Genomic DNA, 19,787 nt, shown 5'->3' on the forward strand with positions numbered 1-19,787 from the left:
ACATATACTAGTTTCACCATTTTTGTTCAAATATATTTCACTGTGGCCATTCAAAGGAAAATTACACATTCCAATAACATTTGAGTTCCTCTCAGTTACCCTTTCAGTGGTTCAGGGTAATGATAGAGTAAAGAATCATGTTCTTCACAGGCTCTCCTTTTTTTTACCCCCATTTGGTAGAATTTCAACTTCAAATCTCTTATGCCAAAAAGCAGTGGGTAATGTCTAATGCTCTTCTCAAACAGTGGCTTACTTTGGAGGGAAGGAGAGTGAGAGTCAGGAGAAATTACTCATTCCTGCTTCTAGAGGATCTTAGCATATGGGATAAGCAATCTCTTACTCTATTTTCCTAAAATAGAATTACAGAAACATATTAAGTTAGGGGTAGGGCAAGAAAGGAAAACAAATAAGAATTAGAAACCTTTCAACTCTGGGTATAGGTAATTCCTCACAGAGTGAAATTACTGAGTTATCTAGCCTAATTCTCACGAAGATAAGTCAAAAAATCCACGTATTCATAAAACCTGTAGTTTATATATTCCTTACCATCAGTCACAGGTAGAGACTTCCTCTGTAAAACAGAACAATGCTACATTCTTTTTCCTGAAACTCTAAGAATGGGATAAATAAGGATAACAAAACTATAGTCACATAACATAAATGCTTTCATTTTAAAAGCAGTATTCAAAGACAATCTATAAAAATCCATGTGATATAAAAAAAATTCAGAGAACGACAAATCTCCCTTGTTTATAATATCATCTCAACTTCAATTTCATTTTCAGTTATCTCCTTTCAAAAATATATATCTGGGGTCCTTATATGATATGAAGTCCGTTTTCTAAGGCTCACTTTTATTTGGTTATCTTTTTAGGTGCACTAAAGATTGAGTTTACAATAAACTGAACAGACAGCATACAAAAGGCTTTTAGAACTATACCATATGGTCCAGGGAAGGGAACAATCTGGACGATCCCCACTTCAATCTGCAAGCTTGTCCACCTCTATAACACATTATACCACTGTAATAAAATATTAAGATGGAAATGTAAAAGCTAAAATAGTCTATCTTTAGCATTACCAGGCAACCACACTTCCAAAAATTTACTGATAAACTTAATAAACATTTACTTTAATTTACATTCTGAGATTTTGGTATGCAACACCAGGCATACAAACGTAGGCCACCATTCAAGAGAAACAATATTTCAGCAGGGCTATGTGTGGGTATTCAACTTACACTTCAGAAATTTAGAAGGAAAAAAAAAAAACACTTTTACAGGGGCGTATTGGCAGAGGCTGATGTAACAGATGACACATTCTTGGAAATCAAATAAAAGCAATAGGGAAATACCCATTGTTGCCTGGTGAAGGCCTAATCACATGGACACAGCTGGAACCAATGTAGATCATTCATTAATAAAATTGTATTGTAGTAGCCACTTTTTGATGCATTTCAAGTGCTGCTTTAGCCAAATCCCTAAATTTCTTTGTTCAATGTTAGTAAGATTGTTTTAATGGGAAATATGAGATTTAGGACAGGGGGAAAAAAAAACCTGTTCTCATGCTAAAAATGAAGCTAACTCAAAAAGCTAAATGTCACTTTACCTTGCAATCTACTTACACTATCAGCAGCTTAAAATATGCAGTGTAAACCTAAAAAGGAGGAACTCATATGGTACTATAGATAAAAAGTGAGCAGTGTGAGATGCCATAGAAAACACATGTAATACTTGTAAAAGTATTCTACAGAATAATACGTCAGAGGGTGGGAGAAATTAAAACGTATCAAAAATTAAGAGGAAATTAACATGTACCCTTTCATGCAATACTATCTATTGAATTTTGACACTAAAGTATGTACCGTATGCTTAAGGGACGATTACTCATATTTAGACCACATAAACTTAAAAATCGCTATTTGTTATTACATTACCAATATTTGATATCAAACAAGACATTCAAACCATCTTCCCGACAGTCATGTTTGAAATCTATATTGACATTCAAATGAAATGAAGTACTAGTTATAATTATAAACTCAGTACTTAATATAGTAAAAACCTACTTAAAATAATCAACAGTATTTATTCAATTTTGCTGTTACCTCTTAATAAATGTGTTTCTCCGTGTTTTTACAAATATAATGATTAAGTTACTATATTATGTTCCTTAAAAATATATAATGTCAAACTAAAAAGATATAATAGCTTTGCTATGTGTTCTGAATTAAAACTATACAATTTATTGTCTATAAATTCTATTCTACAAAAATGAAAAACTCAACCGTATTTACCAAAAAACTGCTTAAACATTATGGCTCTTAAATATTTCTCCTATGCCTCTGTGTGTAGTTAGAATAAATAAATAAATAGAACAATTCACATTGTCCTAAATCACTGAAAGATATATTCTTACCACAGAAAAAATAAAGAGCTTCACTGCAAATAAAAATTAAACTACTGCAGAAAGTGTATTTAAAGTCACTGAATAGTGGTTAATATGCAATAAACATTATTCAGTATACACAGAATGAAAGAGGCTTGTGTGTGTATGTTATCTTTACTCGCTAATGTTAACATTATCAGACCTTGCCACAGGGGATTCAAGACAGTCATGAACTTAACTGGATCAAGTGAAAAAAGTTTCACTGGCATTCCTTCGCAAAACTCTCAGAATTCAGAAGTTTAAAATGTTGACCGAAAGATTTAATTCATATAACTTAACAGGCATCCCACCCAGATTCATTTTAGTAGCTCTTTGGTAGCTCTGCATAAAAAAAGCCACTTTGCAAGTTTAAAAAGATAGCATTGGGAGCAATGGGAAATTGTAGCATTTATTACATGTGCATTATGCATACAAAGCAATTGGAGTATTTGTTTGTTCTGCTAAAGTAGTGAACCAACATGTCGCTGAGCCTGTTCGGAATGAGAGAAAACAACAGGTGAGTTTATTTAATGCATACTGCTGATACACCTCTGTTTTATAAATCCTTTTAATAATTTTAAAGCGTTTTCTAAATTAAAAATAAATCCCCAGAAAAGAAACAACTGTTAGATTGCACAATTTTATCTTACAGTACCCATAATAGATATATTTCCCGGTATATATGGCATATAAAAAAGTTTCACATTAATAATTCAAACACAAGCCACTGTTTGCTTCCTTTTCAGTCACATTTGTTACACTGTTACAAAAATACATGAGTTTTTCTTCTCAAAGTAATTTTCTTATTGCCAAAAATCATTGACAATTTTTAAAATAAAGATCAGTCAAAATAATATCAATCTCCTCCTATAAAAACATATTCTGCCTATTAACTATTCTTATCGTGATTGCAAAACTAATTTTTAAAATAGATCACTTTAAAAAATCTAATTTTAAAAATAGATCACTAGAAAGTAAATCATTTGTTTTGCTTAATACAACAGAAAACATATTTACATTGTGAGGAACATTCTACGAAATTTCATAGAATGCTTGCTCATAGTGAAAATCTAGTCTCCTGCTCAAATCATCTCTATTTAAAACTCATTATGCCACATTTTCACACTCCTAATGGTAGGGCACTAACTATAATTTTGTGAGAATTGGTAAACTTAAAAATACTTCTGTGTTTTACGTTGCATTTTTTATTTCAAAGGAAAAATATTTTAAATGCACATCCCTTTATTTTAATGGAAGTTCACTTGCTTATCTACCAAGACTTACCAGACATTCTAAAAGTATGCAACTTGTAAAAGATATGAACTGACATTGAATTTTAGACAAAAATAGAGAACAATGGCAGACATTTTGGTCTTAACAAGAGTATCTTGGCATAAAAATCCATATAATACAGGCAAATAATACTCAAAAGTTTCCATTCAAATAATAAATTCTGAAGCAGACAAGATTCCAACCAATCAAAAATACTGTGTCAACATGACCAAAGTTAGCAATAGTAGCAAAAATGCAACTGTAAAGAAAATACCTAAGAGAGTGGAAAAGGCAAATTTAGCACCAACTTCTATAAGGAACAAAGCCATTTACTAAATGTGGAAGTTGTAAGGGGAATGATATTTCTATTTCAGGAAAAAAATATTTCTTTTCACAATGGTGGTCTGTGTGAAGAAAGAGGAAGAGAAGAGGGGAAAAAACAGTGTAAGTGGGAAACACTAAGGCTGCCTGCCTTCCTTCGGTGATGCTGTGAGGGTAGACCCTCTGCCTTACAAAAACCACTGCCAGAACCAAGCTACACAAAACATTTTGGCTGCAAGCCTATAACAGTGCCAGGCTGTTTTTCATTTTTGTGCTAGACTCCCTCAATTGAGACAGTGTGGGATTGTCACTTTGATGCACATAGAGAACAAAGAATAATATAGTTTGGGGGGGATTTTCTTGCCCCTTTAAAGTCAGGTTAGCATTTTGTTTTCTTTGACAGGTCTTGAAAAGACCCAAGAAACAAAGTTATGCCGAAGAATGCATTAACTGCCTAACAAAATTAATGTCAAGTACAATACTGTCAACAGTTTAAAAGCCACGTGAGAGATTAACATTTTTTAAAAGCAGACTTAAAAAGGGTCCAAGTCATATAGTTACCTGTTTAAGAGGCCAGAGACCAAGAAATACATGATTCACAACCACATAATCTTATTTAAAATCTGATGCCACGAAGGCAGACCATAAAATCCAGGCCAAAAAAAAAGTAGTATTATAATTTTTAGGTCACTATTCAGAGACAACTATGTCAGCTGCTATTCTGACCTTGAATTCTCTAAAATTAAATAATGTGATGAAAAGACTATAACATTAGAATCTGAATACTTTAAGCCTTCACAGAGAAAGAAGTGATAAGTGATCAAAAATGTTTAAAGAATTAAACCACAAATCATCGAAAAAGTTGCCACAGACACAAACAGGAAAACCGTCTCTTCAATCCTATTCAATTCTGTACTAGAAGTGAAGCTAACACAAATGAGAAAGCCGAGTATGTGCTGCTGTAACCTTCAACTAAATATATTATCTGAATCTGGTGACTAAAAGACACCAATAAGCCATTAGCTCCTAGATGTATCACCTTTTATCTTTCTAATGCACAAGATAAGTAAAGGTAGAGGTCCATTTTCTACAAACCAAATGAAAAGAAAGAATGAACTGTGACAAGCTCAGATCCCATGCTGGCATATTTTACACTAAGCTCAGCATCATCTAGAAGCAGTATGCTTCTCCCTGCCAATCAGAGGGGAAAAAAGTTGTGCTACTAATACAGTGTTGATAAATAGCACCAAACATCTACTAGTTCTTTCCTCCTGCACATTGCCATTGAATCAGCTGTTAAAAGAAGACCAATAGCTGTTACAGAAATAGCAAGAACTAAAGCACTTGCCTCAGATGTTATACATGGAGACATGGAGCATTTACCACCTGAGCCTATCTAATTTCCGGCAAAATGATCCCCTGCCCAGTTTTGTTCATGGCCACAGAATCTGATAACAAGTCACGATCCGTGTTGAGAAAGGCAGTGGGGGAGTGAGAACATGGGGAAGGAATCAAGTGAGAACAGTGGGCAAACTTCAAACTATATACACGCTTCTCTTATTATTCAAATTAGTGCCCGTGCACAGCGCTTCAGGATGACAAAAGCTGTGTTAAAGGGCTCAGGTACAATGATTTACTTTGGGTGGTAAGGGTAAGTCTGCCATGTAATTAAAGAATGCATTATTTTGCTCCTCACTGCTCGCCTTTTACATTTCTTTTTTCTCTAGGACATACTGATGATGGCGTTACTGCATGGGACACTGATAGTTGCAGGCAAGGCATTCATGTAGTGCCAAAGTGGTCCAGAGAATGATGTCTGGCTGGCCTTAGTTCAACAAGGAATACGAGGCAAAAACAGAAAACAAAAAGAACGAAAGGTGTAGAAGAAGCCAGGCAATAGACTGTTTTTCTGTTTATTAATGGCACCATAAAACAAGGGGAAAATCTGGAAAAAGCAGCCAAGCTAACTCAATTACAAAGAAAGATTAAAGGAGTTAAATGTCTATAACTTGGCTGACAACCAAGGAACAATATGAGAGCTGTCCACAACTCTCCAAAGAATATACATAAAAAGAAAAGTAGAGAATTATTGTCTACTATAGATGTATGAATACATGAAATAATAATGAGATAAAAATAAAGAAATCTGACTTTAAGCAGCAGGGAAATAACCTGGTGAAACTTAAAAAAGGCTGCTTCCTTCTCTTTAGAAATATCAATCATCTTACTGACCCACACTGCAGTAAACGAGACATGATAGAAAATGCCCACATACTGCCAGAGGACTGAATTGATGGAGATATAAAAATGAAGTCCCATCTGCTTACCTGATTATCCAGATATACTGATGTCCCTTTACATATGTCCAATCTGGCTAATGCAGAGATACCTGTAAGATCACAAAAGACATAGTTAGTACCTTCAAAATAAACCCAGCCTGAATTCTCAATCCTGAGCTGGTCAAGAGCTAATTTGGATGATCTAGTCTGGCTCTTGGATATTCCAAGATGCAAGATGGGAGAAGAAAGTGCAAGAACAGAAATGTTCTGAGTGATTCTAAGGTTATTCTTAATTAATAAGAGATTTTCAGTCTCTGCAGAGATTTTCCAAATCATTTGTAACTTAATAATAATAATAATTATCAGATTAGTTCTTTAGCCTTGGTCATTGGATGGCCTTCAGGAATCTATGCTCTCCTGAATGATATATGTAAAATTGGTGGGTTTATGTAAATAAGTATCTCTGGGAGAAGGTCAATAGTTTGTCAGATTTGCCAAAAGGTCCATAGTCCAAAAAACTGTCAAGAACCTCTGCTGAGGCTTGCCTAACATCTCAGAGGCAGGTTGGAATGCATATGGATGAGCATTCCAGGTTTGGGGGATCCCCCCCCGGGAAACACAGACACTTGCAGATCTGGGGTAAATACCTTAAGAATACTACTTTCTGGGAGAGCAATACATCAGGTTTAAACTGTTGCTTAACTCACAGAGCCCTGTGATCCCTGTAAGCCATGCACAGTCTTGAAGAGAACTAACACGTTACCATATATACCCAAGGGTGCCTATCATGACTTTTCCTGTTCTGTGTATATTAAAGTCAGGATTCCTAGGAATATCAATTCTGACAGGGCCAGAACTCACACTGTAACTCATCCAAAAAGGACCATTTATGACAAGGAAAAACAAGGTGTGATCAAATCAATAGGAAATGTGGCTCCAAAACAGTTTACATAAAAAAATTACAGAATTAGCCAAACATATTCATTCTTTCTTTTCATTTGGTTTATAGAAAACGGACCTCTACCTTTACTTACCTTGTGCATTAGAAAATTACCTTTTGTGGTGTCCTGTTTCAAATAATAATCATGTATTGTATCCTCTCAAAAAATAATGTATTTAGACAATCACCTTCTGGGCATCTACCATGCATTGCACTCAGTGCCGAGGACTCAGCAGTGAGTAAGTCAACAAAGCCCTACTCTGCTGGAGCTTTACTTTGGGGAGTGGGAGAAGGATGCAGGGTGACAAACAAGTATATCAGCAACATCATTTCAATTTGTGATACATGATATGAAAAAATAAACACGAAGATGTGACCAAGGCACGAGAGAGCAGTCTATACCCACCCAACATGTCACAGAAATCTTCACTATAATCTCAGAGTCTGTCAGGGTCTTAAAGAGTTGAGACGAGGAAATGACGTTAGAGACAGCTAGCCAGACCAGTGAATTTCAGAGATGAAGACAGAAGAGTTATTCTAGAAGACAGTATCACTACCTCATTATCTCTACACTTCAAAATACATATGCCTCGACTGAATGATAATGTTACGATACAAGCTCTGCTTGTAGAATATAAACCTGAGAACAAGTAAATGAACAGCATTTCGTTATCTCCTTAAAATCTGGCTGACAATACTGTACACTATGTACCCTTAATATAAAGAACCACATTCTATCCAAATTCTTGTCAAGTTTCATTCTATTAAAATAATTTCATTTTTTGCTTCTACAGATAAATCTGATCAACTTGTGCTACCAAAGAAAGGGGAAAAGAGGGTACAAGGAAGCCAGCCTCCAAGACAGCCCCCAATAATCCTCACCTCAAGGAATGCATGCCTTTGTGTACTCCCTTTGCTCATATCGGGGTTGGTCTGAGTGATCAACAGAATGCAGAGGAAGTGACAGTGTCTGTCCTAAAAGATATTAGAGCTTCTTCCTTACTCTCTTGGATCTTCCTGGGGGAGGCCAGCTGCCAGCTGCCATGTTGTGAGGACACTCAAGCCATCCTAGGGAAAGGTACACAAGGCATCTTGCCAAATAGCCAGAATCAACATAACAGCCACGTGAGAGAGCCATTTTCTAAGCAGATCCTCCAGGCTAGTCAAACTTTCAAATGAATGTCACTCTGGCTGACATCTTGATTGCAGCTCATGAAAGACCAAGAGCCAGAACTACTCAGCCTGCGCTCCAATCCCTTTCTAGCATGCACTCTAACTTCCTGTACTCACAAAGTTCAAGCTGAAAATATTTCCCAGATGCTCTGGCATCATGCCTTTGGTTGAACCCAGGTTCAACCAAATCCATTCAAGATTTAGAAAGCAGAAATGAGCAAATCAAGGAAGTAGCCAACTACAAATGAGATCAAATTCTGTAGTGAAGGCATTTTGTTCTTCTGAAACAACCATGTATGTAGATATGCTACTAAATGATCCCTAGTCTCATAGGCTCTAAGTAGCAAATGGCAGTGGAGTTTCTACTAGAATAGTATCATGGGATGTTTCTCATGGCTTGTGCTGTTCCTTGCTATTCACAGTCAACTTTGGTTCCTTGGCACTTCTGCAAATTAAGTAGCATGTGATGCATCTCTGTATGCAACTCAAACTAGCTATTGTCTGCAACTAAGAACCCACTCTACATATGCAAATTCTCCTGTCTCATAACACTTTCATTCCTATCTCATGGTTGACACTCTTTTCCATTACTAAACCCTCTACCTATACTATGAGTCCTATTCATTTATGCTGTTTCTAGGAACTTGCACTATCCGTCTTCTCCTTTTCTTCTCCACTGGTTTCTTCTCCTTCATCAATAACAGTTCTTCCAACCCTACCAACTATCCCTGTGAAACTTCATAAAATAATAACATAAGCTCGTTGTTTTCACTTCAACTTCCATTCAGTACTTGAATTACCATAACTTGGCTTCCTTAGCTATCACTCTACCAAAACCACTATTGCTAAGGCTGGCAAGAACCAATTAGCTATTCTCACTTCTCACTCTACTAGACTGTGGCATTGGCACTCCTACTCCTACATACCACACCTCTTTGAAGCTTTAATGATAACAAGATTACAAACCTCCAGCCTCAATGAAATAATCTAGCATCCCACCTTCATACATCATCATCACCCATGTCCTCTGCACCTCTACTACCAGAGACATACAACAAATAGGCATACAGAGACCATTTCAAATGCTAACGCTATTCAAATATTCTATTTCTTAATGGCCTAACTGCTTAGACAACCAAAAAGACAGATATATGCACTGTTAAAAAAAAAAAAAAAACACAGTGGATTCTATAAGCTATCGATATAGAAATGTATTTCACTATTTTTCAGTTATTTAAGGAAAAATAAATGTTTGGACGTCAGAGATTCCAAAACAGCAGTGCTACAAAACAAGTGTACCACTTCTTAAAACTAACTTCGCAAAGCTAAAAGTTTATTATTATTATTTGTTTAACACTTGCAAGCCAGAATATCTACAATTGCCAACCTAAGCTAGCATCTCCAAGCCCTCTAGTTTTGAATGTGAGGTTTTCTATGACATCTGTCATCTCACTAACCAGAAGTGATGCTGCTGACTTGATAGGCAGGGGGTGGGAGGGGAGTTGACCCATTCCTTCCTCCCTGCTAAAGCTAAAATCTCTTAAAAGGCTGGCCTCCCAGAATGATGTGGACCAAGCTTCTTTGGTTAGGGGTGTACTCAGCCCGTTTCTTTAAATTGCTCAGAAGACAGAGCTTTTCAGAAAACCCACCAAAAAAAGGCTTATTTTCATTAATTTGCTTTGTGTTGCCATCATTCATTGTCTTCATTTTTAATTCAGTGACATGTATAGCCAAATGAAATGAAGTACAGTCAGTTTTCCTCAATCTGTCTCAGTCTACTCTTCATCTTCTGGGACCCAATTCATGTGATCTTTTAACAACTATTTATTTCACACCAAACTAGTTATCTCCCCAAAGCCTACCAATCTAGCCTCTGGGCATATTTCCTAAATAAAAGCACTAGATCTCTGTAAACCTAAAATTTGCATACTAAAGGAACAAATCAGCTATCAAAAGGCCTAGTAGTATATAGCAGTTGCTCACCTCTAAGCAGAGTTTAAAATTCATTTCAATTTATTATTTTTTAAAGAAACAGCAATTGACTTTTTCCCTTTGCAAAATACAGTGTTTAATAGGCCTAGTTAAATTAGAGGTGATAGTGTAAAGCAAGTGTTTTAAATTGGTAAATTCTAAACCTTTTAATAAAAGTACATCAGTCAGAAGTTTTAATAAGACCCAGCAGGACAGAGAAGAATTAACGGTCTGTAGGAATCAAAAGGGGGTGATAGGCAATGATAACCTTAAACATTTGCATATGGATTTATAATTTCATTGCTTAAAGGTTAATGAAATTATGTGGTATTTTGCCCACTCTTATCCAGTAAATGATTTCATGCCTTGATTTGTATATACTTACCAACTGAATCATATAAAGAAAAAAAGACTCCTTTATCAATTAATCTACGACATTTTACTTATACACTTCTGGGTGCACAATTATCATTACCTATTCTAACCAATAACTGGGTCCCCTAAAACAAAATGTAAGGTTTCCAAAGCATCTCAGAAAGAAGAACAAACTCACAATCAGAACTCTGAAAGTATACTAAATTGTTAATGTGACTGCTTTTTTAAAAATTAGATATACTCCTTTATTTACTTTATACTTCAAGTCAACTATTGGAATTACTTGCTTTTGCCAAATATTAACATAAAATCCACCCTAGAGATTGATGAAGGCATTCAGGATACACTGAGGGTGAAGATGGAGAAATGCAAACAGTCCACAAAAACAAGTAGAACAGGTTAAAACAGTAAAAGGATTCTAGGCCGAAGCAATTGTTTTAAAACATAACAGCATAAAAACAACACAGTACTGAGGCCTTGCCTCACTGAGCATCCAGGAGGGTGCAGGATCAGCTGCTTCACTTAATACCCAGTTCTAAGAAAAAACTGCGAAGAGCCTCACTTAGGCAGAACGGTGCTTCCTATCCTGGCTGCACGTTAGAATTCCCTGGACAGCTTAAAACAAAAACCTAAAAATCCACACTTAGGCCCATAACCAGAGATTCTGGTTTCATCAATAATTTATAGACACTACTCAGGGTGATTTCTTAGGTGCAACTAGAGTTGAGAAATATGCCAGAAAGCACTGGTTCTCGAAGTGTGGTCCCTGGACCAGTAGCAGCAGCAACAGCAACAGGAAACATGTTTAAAATGCAAATTCTCAGGCCTCACCCCAGACCTAGTGAACCAGAAACTCTGGAGTGGGGCCCAGTGTTTTAACAAGTCTTTCAGATAATTCTCAGATGCACTAATGTTTGAAAAACACTGCTTTAGAGTAAGAATGGCCTGGTGTTCAATTCTCTCTCCACAATTTACTAGCTATATGACCCTTGGTCAGTTCTCTAAAATTCCTCCCTCACATGCAAAATAAAAGAGTTAGCTACCATTGCTTCAACATCAAATATGTGCCAGGGTATGCCAATAAGCACTTTATATACATTATATAATTTAACCCTTACAACAAGTTTGTCAGATAGATATTATTACCATTTTACACCAAAAGATTATGAACCTCATCCAATATTACAAAGCTAGTAAGCAGAATCAGAATTTAAACTCAAGTTTTTAAAATTCCAGAATTACTGCTCTTTCCCTATTCCTCAAAATATTCTTGCTGATCTTTCTTTTTTGTTCTTCCTTCCTTTCTTCTGTTTTGTTTTCCTTTTCTTCTGTCCATCTTCCTTTCTTCTTTTCTTTAGGAGGAAGCTTATCTTGCTACTATGAAACTAGATATTACCTAGTGTGTAAATGTGTATAGTATTTACTATGTGACTACAAAGTACTTAGCATTCTACCATATGTCAGAAAGAAAAGAATTAAAATACAAAAAAGAAAAAAAAAAGGAACCATACCAATGAAGTTATGAGCTAGCTGGAGATAGATCCATTTTGCAAAACATAGGGGCACATATGATTTCATTCTTAACTGAGGGGTGGAAAACAGAAATAACTCAGAAGTTCATGAGACTGGAGCTCAGAGACCAAGGCATGATGCCAGGAAGTAGAAGTTTGACTTGCCCTGAAACAAGGAGTAAAAAGTTTCTCCAGCACAGGAGGAGAAACAACAGCTAGAGAATATAGTACAATAGAAAATAAAGCTAAAGTAGTTAAATGGGTCCAGATTGTGACTCAGAATAAGAAGAGCTTAACTTTAGTACAGTAAAAATATAAAATGTTTTTTCACAGAATATTTTTGATGAACTGATAGTAAAGATGTAAAGTTAAAATCAAGTCATAGGAACTTATTCTAGAAAAAATATGAACCAAGGGTTATGCTGGAAAAAAAAACAAGCAGGAGAAAAAGTTATTTCTATTATTAAAAGTGTTAACTGTGATCCACTCTTTACCTTTTCCATGGGCTATTCATATCCATTACATAATATTTTCAATCATCCACTAATCCAACCAACACTGACTGATCACATTAAGCTAGGTACCAAGGATAAAAAGATAAGTAAGCTTCTGACTCAGGGTACACGGAGCAGCTTTACATAAGAAACAGACTGCCAAATGTTTTATGTAACATTAACATAAAGTTATTAGGAATTCCAAAGGCCACTATAGACAAGACCAATTCTTAGGAATGACTGTTATGAAATTCCTGAAAGTCAATGAAGCATAAGCTAGCCAAAATGTTATGTATATAAAATGTAAGAGGCCAGGCACGGTGGCTCACACCTGTAATTCCAGCACTTTGGGAGACCAAGGCAGGTGGACCACTTGAAGTCAGAAGTTCGAGACCAGCCTGGCCAAGATGGCAAAACCTTGTCTCTATTAAAAACACAAAAATTAGCCGGGCTTGGTGGCATGTGGCTGCAGTCCCAGCACTTTGGGAGGCTGAGACATGAGAATTACCTGAACACAGGAGGCAGATGTTGCAGTGAGCCGAAATCACACCACCGCACTCCAGCTTGGGCGACAGAGCAAGACTCTATCTAAATAAAAAAATAAATAAATAAAAAAATAAGGCCGGGCGCGGTGGCTCAAGCCTGTAATCCCAGCACTTTGGGAGACCGAGATGGGCGGATCACGAGGTCAGGAGATCGAGACCATCCTGGCTAACACAGTGAAACCCCGTCTCTACTAAAAATACAAAAAACTAGCCGGGCGAGGTGGCAGGCACCTGTAGTCCCAGCTACTCGGGAGGCTGAGGCAAGAGAATGGCGGGAACCCGGGAGGCGGAGCTTGCAGTGAGCTGAGATAGGGCCAAACTTATCTCAGCTCTTATTTATTTATTTGTTTATTTATTTATTTATTTTTCGAGATAGAGCGAGACTCTATCTCGAAAAATAAATAAATAAATAAACAAATAAATAAATAAGAGTATTCTGTCTATGCTAGCATACTAGCATAGCATCATAATCATTACCTCACAAATGGAGTATCCCCAGTTAATCTGCACTGAGGCTTACATACGGCTAAGGCAGGCAAAATAAAATCTAGAGGTAAGTTTTTAAATATTCACATCACTCCATTTTGTGTTGAAGAGCTAATCAGAAACTACGCTCAGAAACTCACAGGAAGATTCTACCTGTATGTTGAGGAAAAACTGCAAGGCACAATGAGATGACTGCATTTATTAGCATCTAAGGTTTCTAACTCTGTCAGTGACAGTCCAATGCTGTATAACATCTTCTTCTTTAGTTTTACTATAATCTGACAACTCCATAATGCCCATTTATCTCCAAGAACCAATTTAAGATGCATGTATGTGTAGCCACCAGACTATGCTTGAATAACAAGGCACTAGGGTTACTTTTTTCTCAGAATAAATGTGAAGAGAATTTGCTATGATATTAGGAATGATAGCATTTTGCAAACAATATAATTTAAGAAACAGTAATGAATCTCTATTGAAGCTGTTTATTAATAACCTTCACTAATACAATCAAAGAACTGAATCCCAGCTGCTAGAAACGACTCAAAAGGTCACTTGGTAAAATACTAGCTTTTATCCCATATGGTATCTAGACCATATATAGTGTTAAAATTAAAACAATGATATCAAAAGACATCCAAGTACTTTAAGTGATAATTTATCTGGCCCCAACATATCCAATTCATATATACTACTGTATTTTACTAAAGTTCAATCACCTATCATCTCATTCTTTAATAATAGAAACTATATATGACAATGCGGCAGGACTAAAAGGTTGGTACTTGACAGTGGTTTAATTTCAATAAAAGTGATTGGTACAAATTCATCTTTTAAAATATTCAGACCATGCTATATAGATATTCACATGCACTTGGATCTATAAGCATTAAAAAACTTGTTTAGATTTACTGGCGCTATACCTGCTGTCAAGAAACAAAAAAGTTGTGAAGGTTGATCAAACACATCTTTGCCTCAAGTATCATGTAAATGTTTTCCACTAACGCAGTCCTAAAAGTTAACAGTCAAAGTAATTCAAAGGTTTCTCTTTATTTCTATATTTAAATCATCACAAGTTTGATCAAGCATGCAAATCCCTTTGGGCTCAGGGCTCCCATCAAAATGTCTTATAGAAACATTAAAAATTGAATGGGCATAAACAACTCCAACAGTGCAGAGCTCATGACAGCACTGCTGTGATCTATGTGTTTCATGTACAACAACATTGGGGAAGTTTGCAAGGGAAGATGAGCAACTAATTACTGTCTTTTGCTTGAGGGCAGGTGTGCTGATCTCTACAGGTGTCTCTGCAGTGCTCTGCCTAATGTATTGCTTCTCGAAGACATTCACTGTAACGACTCGCTAAAACCCTGCAAAACATCTGACGGAATACCAAACTGCTGGGTGTTCAGGAAGAAATATGTATGACTTCTTAAAGTTAGCACTAAGGAGAAACAACAGTTGGGGGAGGCTTTGTATTGTTTGTGAAAGAATAATATAAAAAGTAAGTAACGTAAAACTGTATCAGTCACACACATTAAACTAGGATACTAATATTGTCTTAATAAGTACAGAAAGTTTTTCAAAGAAAATTTGGCTATTCTCATTAAACAAGAAATTTTTTTTAAATCCAAATAGTAACCTTATAGTGGACCATCATTTTCATTTGTGAAAGCACAGTAGACAGTGCAGGGTATTCAGTTTTACAAGGATAAAAAAAAAAAAAAAATCTGAGAAATTACTAGTAAATTAGATGGTCATCTGATGATAGGGCAGGTGAGAAATACCGTTCACATGTGATGCCACTTGCAGGATTAATATTCCTTAGGATCCTTCCTATAACATGGAAAGAAGCAAGCTTAAGAACGAAGAGACACACACACCAAAGATAAACATTCCCTGCTTTACTGCCTGCTACCTGCATGATCTCAGACAAGAAATGTAACCTCTTTATGTTTCAATTTTCTCATCTAATAATAAACAACACCCACCCCAATAGGATTATTATTAAATGAGACGATGTCCCTTCACTCTTTGGCACAGGGCTTGGCATGAGTAAGTGCTTAATAAATTGTAATTAGCATCATGAAAATTTCCAAAAGACATTAGTCTCCTACCATTAGTGGAGCATAAGCCTGTCTAAAAGCATCTTGGAAAGTAAAGACTCATCAGTGGAATGCTATTTTTAAAATATGTGATATGTTATATGGTGCATCTTTTTAAGTATAAATACATAGCCTGGCTTTTGAGAAATCAGTCAGTAACAAACATACAACAAAACCTTTAACTAATTCTTCACTTTTTCTGAGTGATCATCCATCTTGGTGAAAAGACCCTATTTGTAATGTTGAAAATTTGTGGAAAAGTTCATTGTTTTCAAACAATAATGAAAAGTATCATATTATTTCAAATTTTATCTACTTAAGAAAGACTCTGGTAAAATCAAAGTTAACATTTTCAGGCAATGAATCTACTCAGAATAAGAAAATGCTAGGAAATGATAATATAAGATTTATACCAATTATTTTCATCTACAATTCTCTATTTGTGTGTTTCTTTAACAAAATAGAATTAAGATGGCATTTCAGATCATCATTACTGTTAATCATCAACTGTGTAAACCAAACATCATTCATCTTTTTAAAAAATCAATAAAGCAAGAGTTAAAATTGTTTCAGACTTTTCTGGAATGAACCAAAAAGAGAAAAATTTTAAAGCAAGATGTGTAATCAATATATAAAAATGACACAGCATTTCCAAAATTTAAAATAGACTCACGAGAATAATCGGAATATAATTATTTGAAGTAGTATCCCTCCCTCTCCCAGTAGATTAGTTCATCATATGCTCATTTCTTCAAATCGAGGCATTGAAATAACCTTCTGTTCTCTCTCCTTTTAATCCCTTCTTCCTGGTATCCATTCTGCAGTTTTCAATGGCATCTCAATCACCAGGAATGTTAAGAACTGATCTACTGTGCTTCCCTTAACACAGACCTAATTATGTCACTTCCTCCAACCCCAAAGATCTAGTCTAATGGGGGAGACAGGCATATAGATACGTAAAAATGTGTGTGTACATATATGAGTACACATGCACATGGGCACATGGAAAGTATTAATACTAAAGGAGGATAAATCAGAAGCCAATTCATTTTGCCTGCCATAAGCCAAAGAAAGTTTCACATAGCTGGCGACAGCTAGGTGAAATAATGCCTAGAAAATCAATTTAAAGCTCCACGTTATGGGTCTCCAATACAAAGCCTCAATTTACTGTGTTCCAACTATATCCCACACTCTCTTCACATGGACTTAGATGCCTTCATTCTCTTACCATAGTGGACAACTTGCTGTCACCTGGCTTTTTGAGTCCCTCTGTCTTGAATCTCCTCTTCATCCTCCCCATCTTTACAGTTTTTAAAATATGACATCCTTATACCCAGACATTCTTCTACTCAGTTTTCTTATACAGTTAAAGGAATCAAAAAGGCTTGGACTTTGCAAGAGCAAGATGGAAGACAACGGAACATAAGCATTTCCTTCCAAAAACCTATAGGAAAGTTATTTCCAACTTAGAATTTAATTATTCAAGCAAATTATAAATCAAGTGAGGAAACCGAATAAAGATATTTTTCTCTCACAAAACCTTTCTCAGGAATACTACAGGAAATATAACACAAAAATGTAAGGTAAGACAAGAAGGAAAACACTATGAGATTTAAGAAAAAGCACAGGGAGTTCCTAGGTTAAGAGCAAGGAAAAATCCCAGAAGAGGCAGGTCTGGAGAATGTGACGGGAGGAGAATGGAAGTCTGCTGGAAGCATGTCTTCAAGAAAATAATTGAAATATATTATCTGATGTAATTCCCTTTATGGAAAATTGTTTAAGTAGTTTATAGAAGGTATAGGAAGAATTATTAAGAAGAACAAAAAGCTAAGCAAATGAAAAAACAAGGCATTATTAACTTCATGAAATACAAAAAGTCAGAAGCAAACTTTTCATCAGAATTAATTACCATATGCTCATCTATGAATAATAGCTACATAATATAATAATGCAAAATTAAGCCAAAAATTGGCATCTAACTATATTGGGATTGTGAGGGAAAGAGATGGCTGTGTAATAGTGAAAAATCTTCAAAGATCATAATATAAAGTCAACAATGTCTTAAATAAATTAATTAAAAAGACAGCAATGTATATATATGTAATTTAGCAATGTGGAGATATATAATGACTAGAGGAAACAGATAAAAGGCTGCCTCTAGAGAAATGACCACTGTATTTTCTTTTTTTGTTGTTTGTTTTGTTTTTGTTTTTGTTTTTTTTTTGACAGGGTCTCATTTCCATATCCCACGCTGGAGTGCAGTGCCACAATTTCAGTTCACTGCAGCCTTGACTTCCCGGGCTCGGGAGATTCTTCCACTTCAGCCCCCACCCCAAGTAGCTGGGACTATAGGCACACGCCACCACACCTGACTAACTTTTGCGGGTTTTTTGTTTCTTGGTAGAGATGGGGCTTCACCATACTGCCCAGGCTGGTCTCACACTCTTAGGCTCAAGTGATCCACCTGCCTTGGCCTCCCAAAGTGATAGGATTACAGATGTGCACCACTGAGCCCAGCCACCACTGTATTTTCTAATAGGCCTTTAACAACTATTCAAATGTTAAACTAGGTGAATGTATTACTTTGGTAAAATAAGTTTTAATTTAAAAGCAACAGCCATATACATGAGGATGTTTTTGACAGTGTTTTACATAATAGTAAAACACAAAAACAATCTAAACAGTCAGCAATAGGTGACTAGTTAAATAAATTATTTTATCTGTGATATTTAAAAAGATTATGTAGTCATTTTAAATGATGCTGCAGAAAAATATTTAGTGGACATGGAGAAATGTTCATATTATAAAATTTAAAAAATGACAGGTCAAAAAACAGCTAAACAACAAAACAATGAAATATAGATGAAAATATGAATGGTAACTTTAGAATTGTTTTTCTCTCTGTGCTTCTCTGGTTTGCTGAATTTTCTAAAGTAAATGCAACTTCAGAAACACAAAGAAAATAAATTAAAATTGTAATGCAATTCATCACTCACGGCGTTATTTAAATAGTGTCACCTAATGATGGCCAAGCCAGAATTAACTCCTCCCTCCCAATGCAGTTTATACATGCCACTATCAGCACAGCTGCACAACCTGCTTTGTATCACAGGTAACTGTTTACATCTGTTCTTGCATCTGATTTACCCTGCTGAAGACAGGGCAGTGTCTAACCCACCATTCAGTGTAGGCTGAATGGGATTTGTCTGTGCTTCTGAAGACAAACCCCTAAAATGAGGAAATTCCAAAAACAGTCGGAGTAAAGTCTTTTTATTAACTTAAAAAAAAAAAAAAAAAAGAAACAGAGTATTGACTGACTAGTTTTGAGAGGGATAATAGTCATATAAAATGTAAGATCTCAGGTTGGTCACTCTGATTGTTCTTCAGTCTCATCTCACATATATTGTCTCTCAAACTGACTACTGAAACATTTTGTCTTTCATCTGAAGCCTTCAGTGAGACAGTGTTCAAATGTAGACCTTCAGGATTTCTTAACAGATCCATGTTTATCACCCCCAAATGACATTTACTTAAGAATTCAGTTTATAGAACATTACTTATCCACAGTTTGACTATAGATAAATTTGGATTAGGATTATTTCTCGTTATATGAGTGTAGGATTTCCAAATGAAGTCAAAATTTAAATGTTTAGTGAGGCAAATATGACTTTCATAATGTTTAGTTTTTATGTAGATCTACTTTCAAAATGATTAATAAATGATGCAGCACAAATTCTAGACAGAACTTTTCTGGGCAAAACCAGAAAACACTCATTTTTGTATGCAAAAGATTATTTTCTGTATAAAGGTATGAACAAGCAGTACATTTGGTTTTCAAAATCATAAAAGGATTCTCCTATCCCATCCTAGTGGGGCTGCTTTATCTAT

At 35.6% G+C, this 19,787-nt stretch overlaps 1 protein-coding gene across 2 annotated transcripts in view; it reads right to left on the reverse strand.

Moving 5' to 3' along the window:
* GTDC1 (glycosyltransferase like domain containing 1) overlaps positions 1-19,787 on the reverse strand; it is a 383,166-nt gene that overhangs the window by 281,216 nt on the left and 82,163 nt on the right. Inside the window, exon 2 of one of the 2 annotated variants that reach the window (XM_025405484.1) lies at positions 6,348-6,409. The gene's annotated coding sequence lies outside the window, so the exon portion shown is untranslated. Of the gene's footprint in view, positions 1-6,347; positions 6,410-19,787 lie in introns of those variants that run through there. The other variant, XM_025405483.1, reaches the window with a different exon arrangement.

This window comes from Theropithecus gelada, chromosome 12 (assembly GCF_003255815.1).
Source record: "Theropithecus gelada isolate Dixy chromosome 12, Tgel_1.0, whole genome shotgun sequence".
Classification (NCBI taxonomy): domain Eukaryota; kingdom Metazoa; phylum Chordata; class Mammalia; order Primates; family Cercopithecidae; genus Theropithecus; species Theropithecus gelada.